This window comes from Panicum virgatum, chromosome 3N, assembly GCF_016808335.1.
Source record: "Panicum virgatum strain AP13 chromosome 3N, P.virgatum_v5, whole genome shotgun sequence".
NCBI classification, from domain to species: domain Eukaryota; kingdom Viridiplantae; phylum Streptophyta; class Magnoliopsida; order Poales; family Poaceae; genus Panicum; species Panicum virgatum.
Window position 1 is genome coordinate 9,119,654 of NC_053147.1, and position 25,214 is coordinate 9,144,867.

The following is a 25,214-nucleotide window of genomic DNA, read 5'->3' on the forward strand; positions in this document are numbered from 1 at the left end:
CAGGGGTAGCGGGCGGGCCGGTGAGGAGCAGGGAGAAGGAGGCATGGTGGAGAGCGGTGGGGAGCGAGAAGAGGAAGAAGATAATGGAAGGAGAAAAAATTCAATAAGGCTGACATGTGGAAACCTAGGATGATATGTGGTCTCCACCAATAACTATTGCTAACAGTGTTAGATTCCCATTCATCCCACCTCACTCAACCCCTATGACCAAACAGAAAATTGGAACGGACCCATACCTTGTAACTAAACACGAAGTGGGGTTGGACCCAACCCAACCCATGTGGTCCCAGAACCAAACACATACTTAGCTTTCATTGTTCTAGGCTTTTTTTATATATAAAGAGATTGTGCAGCCAGACCATCACTCCCGCTCCACTTCAAGCAGCACAACATTTCAGGCGGTGTGGTATGCTGGAAAAACAACACCCGTACACTACCGTACCCGTGATAATAACGCTCGGGTGCACTATCAGAATTAATACATATGGATGAATATGATTGTACCTAGCTGTTACTATTGGAGTTTCACTGGTTGATTTGCTTGCCTTTGAATATGTAAAAGTTTCAGCAATCCAGGTGCGGGTTCTGAAATGATTAATTTTTTTATGTGTGTATGTGTAGTGTACTATTTGTACATTGTACATGTATTTATCTTTATGTAAAATTATTTTATTTGTGTGTAACTAATTTGTTTCAAACAACGAAGGATTTGTTTGCTTTGTAGATTAAATTGTTCCATAATGTTAACTCATTTGTTTATGATATTCGTATATCATTATTTACCCTATACAATCAAATGTTCGTGATGCGTAATATTTTGTTCGTAGTATATTGTTATTTGTTCGTTACATTTAGTTTTTTTATTCGTAAAAATAATTATTTGTTAGTGTTGCTAAATTATTTATTCCCAGGATCTGAAATTAATTATTTAGTATTAAAAATATGTTTAAGATTTTATCATAAAAAATAATAGTGTAATCCAATTTAATCTGGATGCTCGGTTTAATAGTTCTAGTTTTTTTTAATTTCGTATTTGCATGCATATGAATGACATCATCACTGTTGTCCATTTCTGCATACATGTATAGATTTAGCTGGTAACATGGATCTAAACATTTCGAAATAGTCTGTGCATTTCATGATCCATCTAAAATCGTTGCTTAGGTGATGGTTGGCTCTTCTATCGCGTGAAGTGATGACTAACCGCACCAGACGCGCGCGGCTTGATCGGCTGCCTGCCTTCGTGCCTTCGTCCTTTTTTGGCTTAGCAAACAGCGTGCTGGCAATAAAATGAACATACATCTTTCGAAAATAAAATGAACATATCACATATGGGCTCCATGCTCCAGGGCCCAGGCCTTGCCACCTCATATGGGCCTCAATGCCCTTGGTGGAGCGATCACCTGATTCCGACCTGGTGCGGCCTGGTGCTAATTGTGTTTGTTGAGAGACTAGCGACTTCCTTCCAGAGTCTTCGTGTCCCCAAGCTACAGTACAAGAGGGCGAAAGGAAGGCGATTCGAGCTACGGCGTCGATCGCGCCGGCTCTTCCTCGCATCCAGCGGCCGCTCCGGCGGTGCTGGAGGTGGGGAGGAGCCGCGGGATAGGCGGCCGTTGTATATATCCCCTCCTAATAGATTAGGTCTAGTTTGGTTAGGGTTGTATTTCTCCGTTTCGGTGAGGTCGCCGATATGGATCTCATGTCCGTGCCCTCCTTCCACGGCGTTGACGTTGGTTTCAGCTTGGTCCCCTCCGCAGGCGACTTCCAACGGTTGCTCCGCCCGTGAATAAGAGAAGGTACTTTGTCTATACCCTATGCGGATTTGGGATGGGGAATTTTCTCCTCCTCTGCCTAGGGTTCTTGGTTCCTCCGTTGTCTTGGGACTCGGAGTTGTTTACGATGCTGGAGGCGACAGATGCCTGGTGCCTCGGCGGATTGCCTGTGCGTTCAACGAATCAAGGGTTTGTTGATGAATTCAACATGCCAACTGCGGCAGCTGGAAAAATCAATGAAGCGTTGAATGCTTCTTCGTCGACAAGGGTATCGGCTCCAAGCCAAAAGCTTGACGTGATCACTTGCCTGAGGCGGTGCTCCGTCAGGTGGACGCTCCGATTGCCGGCGACGAGGAACACTGGAGTTTCTTACAAGGACTTGGGTGTAATTTTGTTTTTCTTCAGGGGTGTCTTTGTAAGATTGGCAATGTACTAGTTTACCTATATTAATGAAATACGACCCGGTTATCTCAAAAAAAAAAACCTGATTCCGACCTCACTGTCCGCCACTCTGCAACAGTGCAACCTGCAGGGGTCCCTCTTATCACCGTTGCTCAAACCCGGGGAGCCGGCCACCATGTTCTCTGATCTCTGTCCAATCTTCACTCACCAATCTTGGCTTATTCACATAGCAGCATTTCATTCCCGTCATCATCAGAGAGCTAACATAGGCCAAATGTGTAGTACTTCTTTTGTCTAAACAAATCAACAGAGTTAGCAGCCCGGCCATGAGCCCTTGTCGATGTATGCAAGCATGCAGCACATGCATGCCCAGTTGGTCGCCGTTGACCTAGCCCAAATTCCAAGGATAGAACACTTTCTGTCGCATCAACAGATCGATGCTAGCTCCAAGATGCTTTAGCGCACCTGCGCTTTTCATGATCTAATAATGTAGCAAGGCCGATCAAAGTCAACCGTGCATTGTGGGAGGGAGATCGATGATGAGCTATATTCCGCCAGCGCCGCCGGTCGCCGTCGCCTCAATTCGGCCGCCCCGCGCGGCCGGGGATGCATCCACGCACGTGCCCGCCATGTGTGTCCTCGCCTAGACCGTGCTACGTACACCTGCTGCTGCCAGCACACATACTCCTCTCTCTCTCTGTCTATATACACACACGGTCGCTGCGCCCCCAATGCAGTGCGCGCGCTCGCCGGCGGCCGCGTGCCCGATAGTGACGAATTGCTGAGACAGCAATGGCGCGCCTGTCCCTCCCTTCCATCTTCTTGCTGGCCGGCTTGTTGGCCATCGCCTCCAATGCCGGCGTCGCGGAGGCGTGGTGGTGGTCGGGGTGGAGGTGGGACTGCCTCTTCCCCAGGAGCGGCCGCGGCTACGGCCAGAGCCGCAGCGAGGTGGCGTCGATCGTGAAGGGAGGACGTGTACCGCTCCTTCTTTCTGCACAAGGACGCCGCCGCCTGCCCCGCGCGCGGCTTATACAACTACACCTCCTTCCTCCGCGCCGCGGCGGGGTTCCCCGGGTTCGGCGGTGACGGCGACGCCGCCACCCGGAAGCGCGAGGTGGCGTCGTTCCTGGCGCAGATCTCCCACGAGACTACCGGCGGGTGGGCGACGGCGCCCGACGGGCCCTTCGCGTGGGGCCTCTGCTTCAAGGAGGAGATCAGGCCGCCGAGCAACTACTGCGACGCCAGCAACACGGAGTGGCCGTGCTGTTGGATTGATCTCTTTCCTAATAGACCCAACGGTCTATTAGGACCTTGATTTGCGCCCTGATCGGGGGCGCCCAACCTTAATGGTTGGTGGGCCCCCGCTGCACAGCGCTAAATAAAGAGGGGGTGAAGGGGCCGGGGCACGGTGACCGAAGTTCGTCGCGCCGCCAGTACCCTCTCCCACATTCTAAACCCTAGCCGATCTAGAGGGTGCGCTGGAGTAGCGGGAAGCTTCACCGCCGCCTCCATCGACGTTGATCTATCGGCGTCGTTGCCATCACCCTCGACTTCGACGTCACGCTCACGACACCACTGCGGCGCTCGTCGCTGCCTTAGAGCAGATCGTCATCAGCGAACTGGAGATGGCCGCCGGATCGAGCTCAAACGGTGGTGGTGATGGTCTCTCTCTCTACTCTCTCACTGCGTTCCTTCATATATCGCTTATGCAATAGATCTAGAGTCTTTTGCACTTGATGTAAAGAAAAGAAAAGAAATCCTACTCGATTTATGCACTGTGTCGATCCTAGAGTTCTATCAATGGTATCAGAGCCTACACACGTGTAGATCGAGGTCGGGATAGAAAGATTCGAGTGCGAATCGAAAGCAAATCAAAAGAAAAAGATCGATTTCGAATCAAATCGAACAGCAAACCCTAACCCTAGAGCAAAGGGCGGTGGGTACTGACCTGCACCGTCCCACAGCCGACCGCCCTCGTGCGGGACAGACCCGCGCAGTCTGCTTCGTCGGGGCGTGGGACAGGACGCTCCGCCGCTCGCCGCCGGGACGCCGGGGCGCACGCGCGCGGGCTCAAAAGCAAGGCGCCATCCATGGCGAGCTCGACGGCGGCGCGCTCACCCACCGGCGAGCGCACACACCGGCGAGCAAGCCGCAACGGCGCCGCTTCGTCCTCTCCTCCGCGGCCGCCATGGCCATCGCCTCCGCTCCGTGGCTGCCGCTGCGTCTCGTGGAGAGAGAAGGGGGAGGGAGAAAGAGTCGCTAGGGTTTCGGGAAACACCGGCGTCGCCGGTTTTGATCCCGCGAGGGTCGCGGCCAGCCGTCGGATCAGATCCGACAGCCGAGAGAGCTCCGCGGCGTCCCGGGCTGAATAAGGCCCAGGTGGGCGAGCGCGATGGGCCGACTTGGTGGCCCGCGCGTTGGCTGTTGGGCCGAAGGCCTGGCACGGCGCGTCGCGGGCTGTATTCGGTATTGGGTCACTTGAACAGTAAAATATTTAATCCATTTTCTTTTTTCCAGAAGCAATTTCAATAGTTTTTTGAATGGTTTTGATTATAGTTTGATCTCTATTCAATTTTGCACCAACGTGTTTATTGTTTAGAGATAAAAGTTTATAGTTTTGCTTCTGGAAATAGAAATTCATACATGTTTCCGCTGCTAAGTTTATATAGTTGCTTTTATACTTTAATTCGAACTAACGAGACAATTAAAGTTTAAGAGCATGATTAAAAGGTTATTTTTGAGGATTATGGTATTGTTAATTTTCTGACCAACGTTGTTAATTACAATACTGTAATTTCATAGTTTTTGTGCATTTATTTCTATTTCTGCCCAACGGTGATATAGATTTAATTGCATAAACAGTTGTATGTTCTATTTTGACCAATGTTGGAATTTTACATGCAATTGTTGTTATTATGTTCTCACTATTTTTTGAAATTTTCAGCGGGGATGAACTTGATGGGATTCATCAGTCACATCCCAACTCTAAAAGGAGACAACTATGGCGAATGGATCAAGAAGGTTGATCTTATTTTCGTCTGTGGAGAAGTGGATGAGATCATCACCACTCCAAAGCCCACTGAGCCACTGGCTCCAGTGAGAGGAGATTCTGGCACTGATGCTGAGTGGCAGAAAAAGCAAAGGGACTATGCTCCCTTACAGATGGCTTATGATCTCGAAAAGACAAAGTGGAATAACGCCAACAAGAAATGTGTGGCAGTTATAAAGAACACAATTGATCCTAACATTTTGGGTTCAATTGGAGAGTGTGATTCAGCTGCAGAGTACCTTGAAAAGATAAAGAACCAGTTTACTGGTTCTTCAAAGACTTATGCTACACAGATCATAGAGCAGTTGATCACAAAGAGGTACTATGGCAATGCCGGTACAATAAGAGATCATATCATGGGGATGTGCGCTTTGAACTCCAAGCTCAAACCAATGAACTTGGATCTCAAGGAAGAGTTTATGGTGCACCTGGTGTTCGCCTCTCTGCCAAAAGAGTTTGCAACATTCGTTGTAAACTATAACTCACAGCCAGAGAAGTGGAACATGGAAAAGACAATTGCCATGTATGCACAAGAGGAAGATAGACTCAAGAAACAGAATGGTGGGTCTGTCAATTTTGTGCATAATAACAAGAAAAGGCCTTTCCATGCTGCTTCTTCCTCTAAAGCTAAAGACAAAGCCCCTATGCCACAGAAGTATCAGCAACAGCGTCAGCAACAGCGCACTCCAGCTCAAGATGACTGCTTCCACTGTTTTGACAAGGGGCATCGCAAAGCAGATTGTCCCGCTTATTTAAAGATGATAATGGCAAAGAATGGTGAGAATGTAATTTCATTTGTTAATGAATCCCTGTATTTAAAGTTTTCTAAATCTACTTGGTGGATTGATTTTGGTGCAACTGTGCATGTTGCAAATTCTTTACAGGGATTCCGTTCGACAAGGACTACGCTAAGAAGCGAAAGACAAATTAAAGTCACGAATGGAGTACAAGCAGATGTGGAAGCTGTTGGCGATGTCTCCCTCGAGCTAGTTAATGGTTTCATGCTTGTATTAAAAGATGTTTTATTTGTTCCTTCGCTTCAAAGAAACTTGATCAGTGTATCACGCTTAGACACAGATGGTTTTGGTTGTCATTTTGCGAATGGCAAATGTGAACTATGGTTTGATAATAATTGTATTGGTGATGCTATCCTTTACAATGATCTTTATTTATTATCTATGCGTGATAAAGTGTATTCTGTATGTAATATGAATGTGAATGAATCCTTGTCAGAGAAAGAAACAAAGAAAAGAAAGAGAACTCAAGATACTTCATCGAAATTATGGCACTGTCATTTAGGCTATATTTCGAGGGGGAGAATTGAAAGATTAGTGAAAAGTGAAATTCTTCCACAGCTAGAGTTCTCTGATCTTGAACAATGCGTTGAATGCATTAAAGGAAAATTGGTAAAGCAAATCAAAAAGGGTGCCAAACGAAGTGCAGGAACATTAGAAATAATCCACACTGACATATGTGGCTCGTTTCCTGTGAAAAGTGTGGATGGTTATGATTCGTTCATAACATTCACAGACGATTACTCCCGTTATGGTTACATTTATCCAATTAAAGAAAGATCTGAGGCATTGGATAAATTTAAAATATTCAAAGCTGAAGTTGAAAATCAGCTTGACAAAAGAATTAAAATAGTAAGATCAGACCGTGGAGGGGAGTACTACAGTCGACATACCCCTTATGGACAAGTTCCTGGATCTTTTGCGAGGTTTTTACAGGAAAATGGAATAGTTGCTCAATACTCTACACCGGGGGAGCCTCAGGAAAATGGAGGAGCTGAAAGGCGCAACCGTACACTAATGGATATGGTGCGCAGTATGATGAGTTATTCCACATTGCCATTGAGTCTGTGGATGGAGGCGTTAAAAACCGCCATCCATATTCTCAATAGAGTGCCAAGCAAATCGGTGCCCAAAACACCGTATGAGCTATGGACAGGAAGAGAACCCTCACTGACTCACCTACGGGTCTGGGGGAGCCCAGCTGAGGCTAAAGTGTTTAATCCAAATATTGGAAAACTGGATCCCAAAACTGTAAGCTGCCATTTTATAGGCTATCCTGAAAAGTCGAAAGGTTTTCGTTTCTACTGCCCAGACAGACATACAAAGTTTGTAGAAACGAGACATGCTGTCTTTCTAGAAAATGAAATGATCAGGGGGAGCATGGTACCTAGAGAAATTGACTTTGAGGAGAAGCGGGTGTACGTGCCTATTCCTATGATTCAAGAGCCATTTTTCTCACTACCTGTTGATGCTGCACCAAAAGTTCCTGAAATAGTGATGTCAGTACCTTCTTCGGTTGTTGCTGCACCGACTATTCCAGTTATTACGGTGTCAACACCTGTCGCAACTCCACCCATACCAACAGTGAACGAAGGTTTGGAACCTGTCATCCAGGAACTGCCTGAACCCGCGGTTGGACATGAGGAGGAGGAGCTACAGCCCCCTATGGAAAATGTGCCAGAAGTTGATGCACAAAATGTGCGACAAGCAGTGGCCCTTAGAAGGTCACAAAGAGAAAGAAGGTCGGCTATTTCTAGCGACTATGAAGTTTATAATACAGAAGAGGTTCATATGGAGGGTGATCCCACTTCATATAAAGAAGCCATGAGAAGTATTCACTCATCTAAATGGCTGGAAGCTATGAAGGATGAGATGAAATCAATGAGTTCCAATGGTGTTTGGGACTTAGAGGAAATTCCTAAAGGAGCCAAAACAGTAGGCTGTAAATGGGTTTACAAGATAAAACATGACTCCAAAGGGAATGTAGAAAGGTTCAAAGCACGACTCGTAGCAAAAGGCTTTACGCAAAGAGAAGGGATAGACTATAACGAAACCTTTTCTCCGGTTTCGTGTAAAGATTCCTTCAGGGTTATAATGGCATTGGTGGCACATTATGATTTAGAGTTACATCAGATGGATGTAAAGACGGCATTCCTTAACGGGGATTTGTATGAAAATGTTTACATGGCACAACCAAAAGGTTTTGTCATGAAAGGAAAAAGAACATATGGGGTGTCGCTTAAAGAAATCCATTTATGGATTAAAGCAAGTCTCTAGGCAGTGGTATTTAAAGTTTGATGAAACCATAAGAAAATTTGGGTTTAAAAAAAATGAGGAGGACAATTGCATTTATGCAAAATTCAGAAGTGGAAAATTTATTTTCCTGATCCTATATGTGGATGACATTCTACTTGCTAGTAGTGATGTTGGTCTGCTACTGGAGACAAAGAAATTCTTGTCCTCAAACTTTGATATGAAAGATCTTGGTGAAACTTCATTTGTTTTGGGAATTGAAATTCACCGAGATAGAACAAAGGGGGTATTGGGACTGTCACAAAAGACATACTTAGAAAAAGTTCTAAAGAAATACAGTATGCATATGTGCAAGCCTTCACCTGCTCCAATAGTCAAGGGCGATAGATTTGGGAAATTTCAATGTCCCAGGAACCAGTATAAGATCGATCAAATGAAAGCGGTTCCATATGCTTCAGCTGTATTCAAAGTAATCCAGGACAGGCACACTGGATCATGGTAAAGAAAGCATTACGTTATGTACAAGGCACAAAAGGCATCATGCTAACATACAGAAAATCTGATTCCCTAGAGATAGAAGGGTACTCAGATGCGGATTTTGCGGGGGACATCGATGACCGAAAGTCCACGTCTGGTTATGTGTTCACACTCGCAGGGGGAGCTATATCGTGGAAAAGTTCCAAACAAAGCGTCACTGCATCATCGACGATGTACGCTGAATTTGTGGCATGTTATGAGGCCTCGGGGCAGGTTGAATGGTTAAAGAAATTTATACCCGGTTTAAGAGTGGTAGACAGCATTCAAAGACCACTCAGAATGTACTGCGACAATGAACCAGCAGTGTTTTATGCTCACAACAATAAGTTAAGTGGTGCTGCCAAACACATTGACATAAAGTTTTATGTTGTGAATTAGAAAATCCAGAATCACTCTATTACACTCGAGCATATAAGTACAAAGAAAATGCTTGCAGATCCGCTCACAAAAGGCTTACCACCCAATGTGTTCATGGAACACATAGCCGGCATGGGTTTAAGGGAAATCTTGTGATTTCTGGAAAACAAAAGGGTCCAAGAGATAAAGAATTTATTTCAAAACAGTGATGTGTATGGTAGCTGTTGAGTCCATCGGTCTTGGACCGTGACGATAAAGCATGCTCTATTCATTAATCTGTGATGGAACAACTAAAGGAAAAAGTTTCAAGTTAAAGTATAAAGTTAAAAGAACAAAGTGAGATCAAGGGGGAGAATGTTGGATTGATCTCTTTCCTAATAGACCCAACGGTCTATTAGGACCTTGATTTGCGCCCTGATCGGGGGCGTCCAACCTTAATGGTTGGTGGGCCCCCGCTGCACAGCGCTAAATAAAGAGGGGTGAAGGGGCTGGGGCACGGTGACCGAAGTTCGTTGCTCCGCCAGTACCCTCTCCCACATTCTAAACCCTAGCCGATCTAGAGGGTGCGCTGGAGTAGCGGGAAGCTTCACCGCCGCCTCCATCGACGTTGATCCATCGGCGTCGTTGCCATCACCCTCGACTTCGACGTCACGCTCACGACACCACTACGCCGCTCGTCGCTGCCTTAGAGCAGATCGTCATCAGCGAACCGGAGATGGCCGCTGGATCGAGCTCAAACGCTGGTGGTGATGGTCTCTCTCTACTCTCTCACTGCGTTCCTTCATATATCGCTTATACAATAGATCTTGAGTCTTTTGCACTTGATGTAAAGAAAAGAAAAGAAATCCTACACTGTGTCGATCCTAGAGTTCTATCACGTGCTTCCCCGGCAAGTCCTACCACGGCCGCGGGCCCATCCAGCTCTCCTGGTACGCACGAGTACGACGCGCGCGTTTCTCTGGATGGAAGCTCCGCCGGCGACGGAGAAGGTGAGGTTAGGTGACGAGATTTGCTTTGGGGTCGCGTGCAGGAACTTCAACTACGGGCCGGCGGGCAAGGCGCTGGGCTTCGACGGGCTGCGGGAGCCGGAGGTGGTGGCCACCGACCCCGACGTGGCGTTCAAGACGGTGCTGTGGTTCTGGATGACGCCGCGGGCGCCCAAGCTGTCGTGCCACGACGTGATGGTGGGGCGCTACCGGCCCAGCCCCGGCGACCTGGCGGCGAACCGGGCGCCGGGGTTCGGGCTGACGACCAACATCATCAACGGCGGGATCGAGTGCGGGCCAAGCGGCAACGCCGCGCCGGTGGCCGACCGGATCGGGTTCTTCCGGCGGTACTGCGGCATGCTCGGCGTCGACGTCGGGCCCAACCTGGACTGCGCCCGCCAGGAGCCCTATTAATCCTCCTAGTCGCCCGCCATTTTTGCTGCCTCTTTTTCTGTTGTACTGGCCGATCGAGTTTGTCTTGGCGACAATAAAGTTGGGGTTGACGAACCAAGGGTGTGTTTAGTCCCACCCCGTAAACGCAAAAAAGTCATAAACACATTAAAGTGAAAAAGAATCTTGTTAATATGAAGTATTAAATGAAGTCTATTTATAAAACTTTTTACATGGATGAGCCTACTTAATCTATGATTTGCAACAGTGATGCTACCGTAATCATCCGCTAATTATTAATTAATCATGAATTAATTAGCATCATTAGATTCGTCTCGCGATTTACAACCCATCTGTGCAAAAAGTTTTATAAATAGACTTCATTTAGTGCTTTAAATTGGGAAGATTCGAAAAGCAATTTTTTTTTTGCGTTTAGTCTACACCCTACCGAACTAAGCGAATGCGACAACTCCGAAAATTGCATGAATAATGTACTCTGAGAATTAAGACCGAGTACACATCAATCAGAGCTCAAGCGCACGACGACAGGGTGAGGTCAGCACATGACCCTCCACATACACCTTCAGGTCTCATGGCACGAACTGCTAGTACTGAACTTGCGAGCAAGAATGCGATGGGCATCCGAAGATCATTGGTGTTGATTTGTACCCTGACAAAGAGGGGAAGTTGTTGCCAAATCCATTCATTATTCTCTTTCTCCCTGACAGAAGCAGAGTGTGTTTTTGGCCGTGTTTAGATCCCAAAATTGGGTGCCAAAATTTGTGCTAAATTTATGTCAAATTTGTGTTGAAATCTGTACATGTGTCAGGCCTCATTGATGGGTGGCAGAGTTGGGTAATCAGAGGATGAAAAAAGATAGTTGTACTCGTATTTATTGATCCCATGGAATTTGCTGCATGCACTTTGCATGCGGCATGCAAATGGCTCCTTGGCCAATACCATGCGGCACCCCTACTAAAGCAAATAATTTATTTTACAAAAATTACATCAGTTTGCGAAACAACACAAAAGTGTTACAAACATAACAAAAATGTTTCAAATCCTTACAAAAACCGATTGGAAAAAAACAAGTCCTCATAAAATTACAACTTCAAATACATAATTTATTTGAGCGCCCATGTATTTGAACACACATTTATTGCCCGCCATGAAATATTTGAAATGCAATCAAATCGCGAAATTCGTTCATCTGTTTGTTATCTAACACAACAGGCGCCTCCTCAATTGGTGGCTGCTGTACCGAAGCAGCAGCCGGCATATAGTTTGGATCACGGTCACAATGAGCGAAGTGTCGGTCCCTTTCTTGACAACCTGATGAAGTTATGAAGTGCCATGCAAGCAACTACTATATGTGTTTGTGTTTGTAGATTATAACTCGGGATACCCATCAATATCCTAAACTTTTGCTTGAGCACTCCAAAGGCTCGCTCAATGCAGTTTCTAAGTGAAGAGTGTGCGTAGTTGAACAACTCTTCTTTACCTTGTGGTTCTTCTGCGTTTTGAAACTCTTCGAGATGGTACCTTGTGGTCCTTTACGGCGCAAGGTACCCTGGACGGTTGGGATACCCAGAATCTACCAGATAAAACCTCCCTGCACCGGCAAGCACCTGTAAGTATCAAGTACATGTAATTAGGAAGTTTAAAGACACAACAGCTACTTAAGTACCTGTAGGTGGGTGAGGAAACACATGTCCAAACTTATTCATCGAATCATTAAACACCCTCATGTCATGAACTGAACCAGGCCAACCAGCATTGACAAATGTGAATATCAAATCGAAGTCACAGCAGGCCATGACATTTTGGGTTGTTACATTCTTATGGTACATATACTGATTCACAAGATCTTTGGACACAACACAGGGAATATGAGTGCCATCAATTGCCCAATACAATCCTTGAAGTAGGGATAAAATCTACGGTTGTTCAGTCTGGAATGCATAGTTCTAAACTGTCGGTCTCTTGGTTTGATGATGTCATCAGCTAGCTTCAAAAAAGACTTGAGCACTTTCAAAAACAAGTTATGCACCGTTCCCAATGATCTCCGAAATATATTCCTAGCTTGCCTAACAGATTGTGGAGCTCCAACTACCCAAAGGAACAGCCTCAATTGTGGAAGACTTTCCACTATATGTGAGCCCATACAGTTGTACCAACAGATTATGGAGTTTGTAGAATAGGTTGGGGTCATTCTATATATGTCATAGCAATCCTGCGTATTGCCAAGGTTTATCTTAACCCACTCGTCACCACTTAGACCCGGTTCTATGACCCTATACTCAGATCTGGTCAAATACTTGTCAACATGCATAGCCACTATGGACATACCTAACAATGCAGCATGGGCAGCAACCTATTCATGCTCAAGGGTGGCTAGTAGGAGGTCGTCAAACTCTTCCTCACTATCCTCATCCTCTCCATGCACTTCACCCTCAGAGGTGTTCGTACCTAAGGTAGGAGCTGGAACCTGTAAGCAACAATAACAACAAAAAAAGAAGACATCAATGACAAGTTGCCAGCTAATTGGGGCCCTCATTAGTGCATATCGTCACACACACAGCAGTTCAAATCACTCCCAACACACACATCTTTCGAATTCAAATAACAACATGCAAGCTTTAGTTGTCCAACACATAAACATCACAAACCCATCACAAACTAACTGAAGCGTCCCCTCATAAGAGAAGACTTAAATGTGATACAAAGCACCAGTCCCAGGAGGCTGATGCCACATTTATTACATCAGATGGTTCAAAACCGTACAAACCTTGGAGGACACTCGATACAGATGATAATAATAATTAACCAAGCTACGACATAACACCAGACCGCAAACCACATGGGGTCTAACACGGGCTCAGAGTACTGCGACAGCGGAGGCATCTCGACAAGGCCGGTTCCACAGGCAAGGTTGGGTGTAGAACGATAACCCTACTCAGCGTCGTCTGGCACAAAGTCTGGATCTTCTTCTGTAAAAAGGAAGAATGGGGTGAGTACAAACGTACTCAGCAAGTTCAACCACACCCACGGAGGGGGTTATATCAGAATAATATGCATAGGTAAAATCAAGGATAAGGTTCACGGTTTAATTTGCAGAAAAACGATATTTTATGCAGGGGTTTATTTTATAGAAAACCATTTAGAAATCAATTTTTTTGGCAGTAACCCAGAGTTCAGGTTTTAAAACTGCTACCGGACTCCCCGTCCGTCGTAGCACACGGCACAACTGCCGGACACAATTCCAAAACAACTCACACCAACCCATCCCAATGAAACAATAGTTATGTGACCACACCGTAACTCGCCCAATACCGTGGGCACGGACTATTCGAATAGATTCTTAACTCTGCAGAGGTGTGCAACTTTACCCACAAGTAGGGTACCACAACTCGAACACCGTCGTGTCGGTGTAGATCCCAACATAGCCATTACCCACCTTAGCTAAGCCTGACTAGCCATCACGGGATTCACCAAGGGGTCATCGACCCAACTCTGAGGTATAACCGGGGTATAAGTCACACTGAACATATCCCTTTTCCTTGGTCACCCGTTGCTCTCAGCCCTCCTGATGGCTATCACACCAACTAGTGGGATTTATGCTACGCCGTTGCCCATTCAACGGTCGAGTGGTTTGCACGATAGTGGAGTTAGGTGAGATGACACACCAACTCGGTCCTTAGACACGACAAGATGGATATCTCCCTTCTTTGCCCTGCCACACAGGCACAAGCACACCAATCGGCAATTCACACAGAAATGCCGTCCATCCCGTCTATACTCATCTTTCGAAAATCCACATTTTATCCCTTCCCACACACACGCATTTCCTTTATAAAATAAGTCGTATTATGAGTAAAGTCCTAAGCGTTCTAATATTGATTAATGTCCAAGCAAAATCAGACATTAATCTAGGTAGTCAAGAAATGGTCATCACAAATCAAGGGGTGGCTATCCAACCATGTTTTCATGCAAGAAAAAACTTATGCAGTTTTATAAAGCAGGCCATTGTGTTGTATTTATAAAAACTAGGGCAGAAACATGCATCAAAGGATGGGATTGAACTTGCCGTCTTCGCAGCCTTCGGGGAGGTCCTGTCTTTCGGGCTCGGGGTCGCGGAACGGGTCCTCGTTCACCTGCTCACAGCACTGCTCGTCAATGGGCTCTCCTTCGTTCACTCCGTGGTCTACAACGTACACAAACAAGCACACAATCAATACTCAGAAAATAAGGGTCTATCGTTGAGCTTGAATCGGAAGCACATGAAATATGGAGTACAGAGTATTATTTTTGAGTGGTTTCTGACTGGCATGGCCAAAACTGAGTTAAGAGAGGCGTGGTAAATTTTAGGTTAATCTGAGGTCGTTTGGCGCATGAAATGATAGGTTAAACAAAGGTTTAGGGGTTAAATCAGGGTCCAGGGGCCTAATTGTAAATAAATTTAAGAAGGCAGGGGCTTGGTTTGTATTTTAGAAATTACTAGGGTTAAACTAAAAGAGTCAGGGGCTTATTTATAACTATTTTTATAAGGTGGAAGGGTCTGTTTGGAAATGTAATAAAAGAAGGGGTTTCTTAAGCAAAATGATCAAAAGGTGGGAGGTCCCTTTGCTGAATATAGGAAAGGGGAGGGGGTTTTGGGCTAAATAGCCCTTTCTTCCTCCTCTCTCCACGGGAAAACAGGGGAGGAGCCGAGCGGCGCCGGCGGCGGCACGATTCGGGCGCTCTGCGCCTCGGCGGCGGCCCGGAGTAGAGGGGAAAGGAGGAGGGGGCTCTGCGGGGTCGATTCCCTGCCGCTGCCCGGCCCGGGGCGGCCTGAGATGGCCCGGCCACTGCGGCCGGCGGCGGCGGCGATGGCGGCCCTGGGCGGGCATTCCAGAGGGGCGGCGGCGGTCAAGAGGGGGGGAGCACTAGTGGGCCTCGGTGGTGCCCAAACCCACCTCAATTCGAGCCGAGGGGTAGTGGAGAGGGGTGCTCCGCGGTGGCCAGCGGCGGTGATGGCGAGCGGCGGCGCTGCAGGCTAGAAAAGGGGCTTGGGTGGCGGAGCTGGCTGTGGTGAGGGTGGTGGAGCTCGGGGGGTGCTCCGCGGTCCCTTTTATAGGCGGCCAAGGCGGTGGAGGGGGGTGGGAGCGGGGTGGCCGGCGGGGCTCGCGACGCGATTCCTCGGCGGCGTTAATGGTGTGGGGCGGGCGTCAACCCGAACCGCCGCGGCCTGTTGCTGAGGCGACGGCGGCGTTGAATTGGCAGCAGCAGGGCAGGCTCGGCCGGCGAGAGGGCGACAGCGGGGTGGAAGCTTGGCGAGGGCGGCACGGCGTCGTGCTGGTCGACAGTATGTGACAGGCGGCGGTGGTGTGCGGGCGTCAATGGCGGTGTGCGCGGGCGCGTGGAGGCGGTCTGGGTGGGCTTGCTCACACGCGCTGTCGTGCGGGCGGAGCGAGGAGCACGCGTGTGCGTGTGTGCGCACACGCGACGTCGTGGCGGCGCTGAAGCGGCTCGGGCGCGGCGGTGTCGCAGCGGCGCGGCTCGGCGTGTGCGGATGCGGGGGCCGCAGGCCGGGCGGGGCGCGCGGTCGAGCAGGGAGGGGTGGCTTGGTGGGGCCGCGCGGCAGGGGGGAAACGGCCGTGGTGGCGCCCGGGAGAAGAGGGAGAAGGGGAGGCCGAGCGCGCGGGGAAGGAGAGAGGGAAGAGGGGGTCGGCCCTGGGTGCGCGCGGCAGAGGGAGAGAGAGAGAAGGAAAAGAAAGAAAAGGAAAAGAAATAGGAAAGAGAAAAAGAAAAGAAAAGGAGGGAAGGGAGAAAGAGGGAGAGAGAAAAGCGGGCACGCGCCGGCGGCAATCGCGGGGCGCGCGGCCAGCGGGCGGCGTGCGCGGGTCGGGAGCGCGCCAGGGAGAAGAGGGAGGAAAAGGAGATATTTGCGCCGTGATCGCGGCGCCCGGTCGGCCACGCGCGGCGCCTGGGCGCGCGTGAGCACGACGCGCGGGTCGAGGGGGAAAACAGGGTGCTGGATACGGGTGTCGGGACAAGTTTTTCGGGAATCGGAAGATCGGAACAGGGAGGTTCCCGGAAAGCTGGGGTTAGGGTTTTAAGGAGGGATCGAGCTCAACGACGAAACACAACTTTAGCGCATGATTTATTTTAGTAAATTTTTCGGATGTTACACTAACACACCCATCACAAACTTAGGTCTACGGACACGAACGATACATGAATGGTTGAGATGGTCTAGACCCGATTTGCGTAGGCTTTGATGGTTTGTTTCCTTCCTTCAACACCATTCTTGAGGAACCAGATGATGGCTGTAGCAGCACCGTCCAAATTAAACCGGCTTAAATGCACTAACCATCATCTTAATACTTAATCCAGTTACTGTGCACTTAAAACGGTGTAACCTGACAGGCTGTCGGGTAAAATCCCGATTAAACTACTGTACTCCAGGATCACAATTGCACTTAGACCCGTACGAAGACGAGCACAGGTGTTACCCGCATACAAAAATCTTCAAATTAATTTACAACACCAGTTTTACATAAAAGTCTTAAATACAAACAACAGAGTTCAAACGCACAGCGGAAGTTTAAAACTGAGTTCGAAATACAATACGATAGCTACGACGACGATAAAAGGTGAGCTCCACATCCTGCCCACCGATGTGACGCCAACCTGCCCAATCTTCACGGGGAAGACGGGGCCCACTTGACGGTCCAACCTGGAGGAAGCGGCTGTCCAATCCAGGACGCACAGATCTCCTCGAAGTCCGCAGGGACACAACCTGCTCAGAAGGGTTACAACAACAACCCTGAGTATACTAATACTCAGCAAGGCTTACCCGACTCTGGGTATACTTAGCCCATTACCTAGACATACAAAGCTTTTTGGCTCTGGAGTTCTTTTGCTGAAAAGCTGCTAGAAGTGAATCCTTACTTTCAATATTTTAGCTCCATTTAGTATACCAAGTATTACTAAGTTCGCCTATTCATCTAAAACACACATGGTGGAACAGATTATCTTTTAGTAACTTCCAAACCAGTCTTTTCCATCCCGTTTTCAATTCAACTTCTTACTACGATGTGACAAAGTGACCAAGGTTCTCTTAACCGAGAGAGACGGCGAATCGATCTGATTTAACCTTGCAAGGTGGACCTAACTCACACGACACGCTTAAACCCCGTCGGGCCACACACGTCAACTGTTCCCATCATCACCCCGACGTCTGAATCACGCCTGCCAAAAACCCGGGTGAAGGGTCCCTCACAGCGAACTCCCAGAGAACTAGGAGGCGACATACACTCCCACACCCGCCATCATTCCACTCCCAGAGTAGCAGGTCGCGATTCAAAGTATCGTTGCAAATCAGGTAATTAGCTTACCGGTTTCGACTACCTCCTACTTCCGGCATGTGGTTAGTACTGTTCAAACTCAGTCATCACTGCCAACAACAGAACGGTCCTAAATCGACACAGGCGGAGATTTCTTTTCAACCATTCTATACCATTAATCCAACTCACTTCCGCCCGGTCTCCAATTCTCTTACTCAACAAAACATTTCAAAGCCAAGGCTAAGGGATCAAGATCCTAAACTCGCGAGTGACAGTAATCACTCGACTTCTACCGAAATCCTATTTAGCAGAGCATTTCTACCGACACCTGTATACTAGTATAGGCCCACGGTACCTAGGAAAACATGCATACTATGGTTCCATTCATCTCCTAGAACATAAATGCACAATACTTAATTAAACAATGCATAATTTAAATTATGGTTATGCTCCGGGGCTTGCCTTGCAGGTCAGCGGGGTTAACGAAGTCTTCTGGAGCGGGCTCAACGGCGACCTGCTGCTGCTCCTCTGCTCGTGGCTCCTGGACCGGCTCAGCAACTAGCTCGTGGACAGCTGCGTTCGCGGCGTCTACACGAATAAAATATGCCATGCAACAATTAGAACACAGTGCAATGCATGAGCACATAACGCGATGAAACGATTAACTCAAATTAGCCTGAAGTGTTTCCTTTCAAAAACAACTACTGACTTTGCTTAGAGCAGCAAGGATTAAAACCGGAGTTTATTTTGTTAAGGTACACATGCATGAAACAAATTAACTACCACACTAAATAAGGAAAAGAGCATAGCTAGGGCAACTATAAGCAAAACCCTAACTTGCCTATAAGCTCTAGCACAAGAATTTACCAGCTTAACTTGAAAGCAGTAAGCATGCCACCCAAAATTTTCCAACAAAGCTGCTGCTAGTAAAGCATTTAAAATAACCCTAGCAAGGTAAATGGAACACAAATAGATCTACCCAAAAGTGTACAACACTAGCACCTGAAACTTTTTCAGTGAACTACACATGCAAAAATTAAGCCACTGCAAAATTTTCATAATTTTTAGAGCAACAGAAAAGGCGGTAATATTTAAACTAGCTCAAGCACAAAACAAATATTAACAGTGGTAACAGTGACAAAGTGCATGCTCAAGCATTTTTCCACTGAAGATCATAATTTTAGAAATCTAACAAAATTGGTTTGGCATTTTTCGCATTTTCCTATGAATTTTTAGGCAATTATGAACTTTCAGCCGAAATAAAGAATAAAACTGAAAACATAAAAGGTAAAAGGGGGGGCTGACAGCCGGGCCCCACTTGCCAGGGACCCAGGCCCGCCCCCCTCCTCTGCTTCGCGCCCGCACGCGCGGGGCGCGGCCGGGTAGCCGCGGCGGCGCTACCCGCCGGCGGCGCTGCGGGCCGAGCCGTGGCCCGGGGCAGCCGGAGGTGCGGCGGCAGGCGGCGCGCACGGGGCGGGGCCCAGGGCGCGGGCGCGGAACAGGGGCGCGGGACGCAGGGCGCCGGCGGCAGCGCACGCGGATTGGGGCGGCGGCGCGGCGGCGGTGGCGGTGTTCCGGCCACAGCAGCGCAAGGCGGCGGCAGGAGCGGGCGGCGCGAGCACCAGGGAGCCCAGGCGGCCCTAGGGCGCGCGGCAGCGGCGAGCGGCGGCGCGCAGGAAAGTCCGGCGGCGTGCGCGCAGAGGCGGCGGCGCGTTCCGCGGCGGCGCGGCGGCCAACGGCGGCGGCGCAGCGTGGATTCGGTTGGGGAAAAAGTCGAGAAGCTCGAGCAGGCCGCGGGGAAGCTCACCGGGGATCGATTTTGGGCAGAGGATGGCCGGAAGGTGGTCGTCGACGAGAGGGGCGAAGCTCGGGGCGGAGCTTCACGGAGGTCGACGATGGCGAGCGGCGGTCTGAGCTCGATTTCGGCCGGGGTAGGGCACGGTCGCGTTCGTGGAGGGATGGACGAGCTTCGGGGCGAGGTTGCGCAACTCGGGGCGCGATGAATCGTGGCGGGGAGGCGAGCAGTGGTCGGAGCGACGGCGACTCTGCTCGACCTAGCTCCGCTCGAGCTCGAGGATGGGGATGGAAGGGGAGAACGGGACGAGGCAGGAAGGTTCGAGGGCGTCCGCGAGGTGAAGAGCGGCGCTCACACGCGATGGCCGACGCGTGGAAGCTCGCCGCCGGCCACAGTCGCCGGTATGGCGTCGGGCGTCACAGTGACGAACACAGTGGAGACACTGTTTCTTCGTTAAATGATTTTTGCCCGAGTTTGACCAGTTAAAACTCAAATTTTCATATGGGAACATGAAATTTGGCCAAAATAAAAGTTGTAGAGGAAAAGAAGATCTACAACTTTCGTTTTGGGCGAAAGTTGATTTGGAGCTCGGATCAAGGACAAAAACGAGATCGAACACAGCTAAGTAGATGTTTACTAAGCGAACGCGATTAGCGTTAACGGCGAATTTGAGTCCACGATTAGCGAGTTAATTCAAGATTAACGAGACGATTAACACAGGGGTGTTACAATGGCCTTCTCATTCTCGAGTATGTTGAGGACACCAAGCCATTCTGGGCTGCTCTTAGTGAAGCCACACTCTTTAGCCAAACTGATAATGAGGTCCACCTGCTCCTCCTCCTCTTTCCTCTTTCGCTCCGCTCCCTCCCTGGCTGCCTGCTCTGCTGCCTGACGTTGCGCTGCACGTAGCCTTAGGGTGTCATTGAAGTATTCACGGCCATCACCAATTGCTGCAGTGAGACCCCCAATCTTTTCGCACATGGCCCTCACTGCTGGGCTCTTCACCTTCTTGTGGGGACTGGTTGCTGTGCTGCGTAGGCTGTGTGTGCTGCGTGAGCTGCTGGTCCTCTTGCTGCCAACGCTAACCGGTGTGGCCACATCTTGATCATATGGCTCTTGTTCCTCTTCGTCTTCAGCGTCATCACTAGGAATGTCCTGTACTGAGCGTTGCCCAAGGGCATACGAGGTGGAACCATTAGCAACAAAGCTAGTGAACATTTTATCCATCTCGTCAACGTAGTCAGGCAACCCATCCCTGAGCGCCATCAAGTCTTGGTTGCCCTAGTAAAAGTTGACTGCATTAGTTTAGTTGTTTCATTGTCATTATACAATGTAAAATAAAACAAGGCATTGGGCGTGTGTTCTCTTCAATACTAACCGCAGTCGCTGTCTTCCACCAGTCCTCAGACGCCTCAGCTATGGTGCCATCCCCGCGGCCCAACCCAAAGCCTTTCCTCAACTTCTGTTCTATGAAGTTCCACTTCATCCACAGCTTCTTTAACAGGTACTTGAATTGCTCAGTGTCATGATAAATTTGGGTTGCCAACAAAAACATGTTTGAGATTTCCTCCCAGCCGCGCGGCGTCATTTTACCCTTTAGGCATTTGTCGTTCCCAATGTCCATTACGCCGCAATAGATCTCACAAAACCGCTTGTTAAGCTTAGGTGTTCACTGACCCCTATGGGTGTTCTCCTAAACGACGGGTAACAACGGTACGAAATGAACGGAATGGTGCACAGTAATGATTTTACATGAACAAAAACATATAGTAGGTGCAGAATGCTGCACAGTAGTGAGTTTGCATGAACAAAAACATGTAGGTGAAGAGACGTATACCCCAGATCGGCGACGGGAATTGCGACACCTGCCTCCGCGAGATGGTCCCCTTGCAGATCCACCCGCATTGGGTGTAGGGGACACGTAGCCACCGTGGAACGCTGATGCGCCGCCGTAGGGCACATATCCGCCGGGCATTGCCCCAGGGTGGCCGCCCATGAATGCAGACCCGCCGGCCACGGCAGCAGAACTTGCGTCCAGGAATGCAGACCCGCCGCCGACGTGCGCAGATCCGCCACCCAGGAATGCAGGTCTGCCGAGTCCTTGGCCGCCGCGCGGGCCACGCAACCCGAGGGTACCCCTCCCGCTGCGTGCGGGTACGCGTACGATAGGCGGACCCTGCCTCACGGCCGCTCCCCCAGAACGAAGGAGATCTCCGAATCCTTGGGTGTCTGACCACTCCAAGGCCGAGTTGAGGTCGAGCGCATCGAAGTCGAGGCGACTTGGTTGAAGACTGCTCGACGATGCCATGCCATACGCGCGCGCCGAGGGGAGGGGGGGGGGGTAGACGGGGTTGTTGGGAAAGCCGGGAGGAAAGGGCGTCGACAGGGATAGAAAATCCCGGGTATGGCTGCCGGCGCCGTACGCACCGTCATGGCTGTAGCTCCCACCGTCGCCATCGGCACCGTCGTACCCCGAAGGACACGAAGACCTTCGTCTGGTGTAAGCGTGCGTGTAAAACATGAATACGTGAGAAGGTCGGGTTTGTACACCTGAATGCGTGAGAAGGTCGGATTTGTACACCTCTAACCTTGTAATTTTACCCTGAAACCGGTTGTAAGTGAGCTGTAAATGAGTTGGAAGGGGGCAATTTGGGAAAACCTGGCTGAGGGCTAGGGGTATAAATAGCCCCCACTCTCCACAGTGTAAAAGGTTGAATTTTCTAGTTATTACTGGAGAATTAAGTGCCTACCTTCATTGCCGTTTTCATACTGTTCATGCTCCCTGTTTGGGTATCTAAGAGGTTAAGATCCCAACAGCGTCGCCCACTGTCCCAGCTCGAAAAACAACCTTCGATGGCCCCAGCGAAGAAGAAAGCCTCCGCCGGCACCGCAAGCAACACCACTGAGCAGCACGAAGAAGCCAACAAACGAATTGAAGACATCACCAATGAAGCTGTTCTTCATGGAGATCCGGTTGATGACACCGAAAACATCGATGCTCATCAAACCCAATCTGTGGAGCTCCCAGAAACAGCACTCAAGCTCAAGGCCCTTGAAATGAAGAAAAGGAACATCGAAGCTCAGCTCGCCACCAAAAAGAGGGCACTGGACCAGGCAAACAAGCTAGCCGAGGCCAGGCGCAAACTAGCAGAAATGGAGGTGGAAGTTGAGAATTTGCATAGGGCATACCAAGAAATTCCCGAAGCTTCTGCCCAACAAGAAAACCGCGTCATCCACCAGACAACCTTCGCTCACAATGAAGACCGAAGGCCACCACCGGTCAACCTCCCATTTGACCCGACCTCGCCACTCTCAGTTGCTCTGCAGCGAACTTCATGGTCGATCGGCTACAAGCCCACACAGCTCCCCAAGTACAATACAACAACTGATCCAACCCAGTTCCTCATGGCCTACGAAGCAACTATCGCTTCGGCCGGAGGTGACGACTCAACAATGGTCAAGTCCTTCGTCATGAGTTGCGAAGGTTCTGTGGCCAACTGGTACTCATACCTTCCCCCACAATCAATCAATTACTGGTACCAGCTGAAAGGAAGGCTCCTCTAGGACTTCCAGGGATTCAGAAGGCTAAATACCAACACTGTGAAAGATTTCAAGTGCCCACAGCACGACCGTGAGCCTCTCTATGACTTTTTCCGGATGTTCGTTTAGAAGAAGTCTCAAATACCAAACTTCCCAGAGAAAGATGCGATCGAGAAATACATCGAAGGTCTCCTGCCTGGCCAGCTTGCTTCTCATCTCACAAGAGAGCCCCCGAGGACCCTGGAGGAGCTCTACACTGAAGCAGAGAAATACGCTAATTCAGACGTAAAGAAGAATATGGCAGCAAGAGAAACAGCCATCTCAGCAACTCATTTTACCTGTGGAACCCTCACAAGATGATGAGGAACAGTTAACCTTCGATCCCTTCATGATACCACCAGTGTCGGAACCTCAACACTCAAATGACAAGCAACCTTCGTCCGGAGCATGGGGCAGAGGTCGCGGCAGAGGAAGGGGCCGAGGTCGTGGACCTTTGCGTGAGCCCAAAAAATTCTTCTGTCACTTCCACGGGTCTGACTCCGACCATAGAAAAAACCAGTGCCCGGAGAAGAAGAAGAAGACCCTTGACAGAATGGAGTCCGAGAAAAAAGCCAAGCTAGTTGGGCACACTACATGGCCTCAGACTCCACAAGCTCCTCAACAAATACAGTACACACAACCTTCGTTCGTTCCACCCCCCCCCCCCCCCCCCCCCCCCGTTTACCCAAGCATACCGCCCACCCATGTTCAACTACAACTACAACCACAACTGGCAGCGCAGCCAAACCCGCAAACACAACCCAGTCAACCCACCACCCAAGCTCAACCAACACAAGAGCAGCTACCACCACCCCCAGCCCACCCACCAAAACAAGAAAACCAAACCACAAATAGCCAACCCGCGGCACTACCAACCTTCGGGATGATCATGCCCATCTCTGGAGGATCCACACTGGACATCGAAAACAAGAGACAGCGCAGTGACTACTTCAGGCAAGTCCATTGCATCATCTCCGAAGGTCCAACCAAGAGAACCTAGTGGTCACACTCTCCGATCACCTTCTCCGAAGAAGATGTCAACCTCATCAGCTACCCACACACAGATGCTCTTGTCATCGAGGCAATCATTCAAGGCTGGAGGATTAGCAAGATACTGGTTGACACTGGCAGCTCTGCAGACATCATCTTTTCTGACACCTTCGACAAGATGGGCATCGACCGAAGCCTGCTTCAGCCTTCGGATATCCCTTTAATGGGCTTCGGAGGAAAGAGAGTGAACGCAATCGGCAAACTGTCACTCGCTGTGTCCTTCGGAGACACGGCCAACGCAAGAACAGAGCACATCACCTTCGATGTGGTAGAGATGCCCTACCCATACCGCGCAATCCTAGGAAGGGGGACAATCAACAAGTTCGAAGCTATCGTTCATCAATTGTACTTGTGCATGAAGATTCCAGCTCCCGCGGGGGTCATCACCGTCCGCGGGGACCAGCAGCTTGCGCGGGACATAGAGCGGGGATACACCCCAGGCCAGAAAAATGTCCACAACCTTCGGACTTAATCCAAGTCTGCTTCCTTCAAAGAGCAGCAGAGAGACGATGAGAAAGCAACCTTCGAGGAAGACTGCGAAGTCAAGAAGAACCCCCTTGACGTACATCTACCCGACAAAATGGTAACCATCAATGCAACCCTCGAGCCCGAGGAAGAAAAAGAGCTTCTTGAGTTCCTCCGCAAGAATCAAGATGTTTTTGCATGGTCCGCCAGCGACCTACGGGGCGTCAGCAGAGATATCATTGAGCATCGCTTGGATATCAACCCAAACATCAAGCCAAAGAAGCAGAAGCTTCGCAAAATGGCAGATGAAAAAGTCGCAGCAGTCAAGGCCGAAGCCCAGAGACTACTAGATGCAAATGTTATTCGAGAAGTCAAATACCCAACATGGCTGGCAAACACCGTGCCGGTCAAAAAGAAGAATGGCAAGTGGCGCATGTGCATCGATTTCACTGACCTC

General features: G+C 49.3%; 1 pseudogene; it reads left to right on the forward strand.

The window, feature by feature from the left end:
- Positions 1-2,944: 2,944 nt before the first annotated feature.
- On the forward strand, positions 2,945-10,657 carry LOC120664200 (annotated as a pseudogene).
- Positions 10,658-25,214: the final 14,557 nt, after the last annotated feature.